The following is a 1,007-nucleotide window of genomic DNA, read 5'->3' as shown; positions in this document are numbered from 1 at the left end:
TGAGTCTGAGTGAAAGCTGCACAGCTCGGGCCCCGGGAAATGCATGTACTGTGGGGCCCGGGGGTTGGGGGCGGGGAGCGTTGATGCATGCATGGGCCGGGCGGGGGCAGGGGAGGGGGTCCAGGGGAAATGCACGCACGGAGGCCCGAAACCGTGGCAGCCCAGACCCGGAGACCACGCGCTGTATGTGGTCGTGCCCAGCTGGGTTTTCTCCCGCCTCCACCTGCTCTTCAGCGGGAAGCTAACTGTGAATCTTTTGAAACCTAGTGCTGCTCGGCTCTCTAAGGAAAACAAAACAAGAGCCCATGTAACTCCTCTGTGATGTGCCCCCACTGAGCAGACTTCCGGATGGACGGTGGGGAGGGGGCGTAGGAGCTGGGCCCCGGCTCCTTGGGGGGGGTGTCCCTGGCGGCTGCTCCAGGGGGCACTGCGCCTCCTGCTGGCACTTGCCAAAGGGCAGCTGGCCCGGCCTGGCGTGGGTGCCTGTGGTTTGGGGTCCCTCAGTGCTCCAGGCGGACCCCCTCGCTCAGCCCCAGCCACAGAGCCCTGGGGTCACCTCACCCCACAGCAGGCCTCGCTCCATAGGAGCCAAGGGCGTCTTGCTGTTCGCTTTTTATCTATTTATTTTTTCACAGCATCTGGCCTCTTTGTCCTTGGCATGGCTCTGCTATGTGACCCCCCCTTTCCCAGTCAGACCCCAAAAAGAGGAAACAGAGGTGCACTCCTGGCCACTTCATCTCCCCTCTCCCATTCTTCCTCTTCCCACCGACTCTGAAGCCAGAAAAGAAACCCGTTTTCTCCTGTTCTTTCTTCCCGACTCCTGCTAAGCCTTGGGCGAGGTGGGCGGCCGTCTCCTTTCCGCCGGAGGAGGCTGTGAGCGAAACCTCCCGGTGCCGCCATCGATACGCTAAGGCAGGAGGAAAGAATGTGGCAGGTCTCTGCTCACGCCAATAAGTGATGGCAGGAGCGGGCGGTTAATTTCTCAGCTTGTCTTTGCCTTTTTAACA

At 60.9% G+C, this 1,007-nt stretch overlaps 1 protein-coding gene across 1 annotated transcript in view; it reads left to right on the top strand.

Moving 5' to 3' along the window:
• The window catches only part of ANKRD29 (ankyrin repeat domain 29), a 19,509-nt gene that overhangs the window by 12,854 nt on the left and 5,648 nt on the right, over window positions 1–1,007 (top strand). The gene's annotated exons all lie outside the window — the stretch shown is intronic.

This window comes from Myotis davidii, unplaced genomic scaffold, assembly GCF_000327345.1.
Source record: "Myotis davidii unplaced genomic scaffold, ASM32734v1 scaffold1467, whole genome shotgun sequence".
Taxonomy (NCBI): domain Eukaryota; kingdom Metazoa; phylum Chordata; class Mammalia; order Chiroptera; family Vespertilionidae; genus Myotis; species Myotis davidii.
The sequence above is the reverse complement of the archived record's forward strand: the minus strand, read 5'-3'. Positions and strand labels throughout refer to the sequence as shown.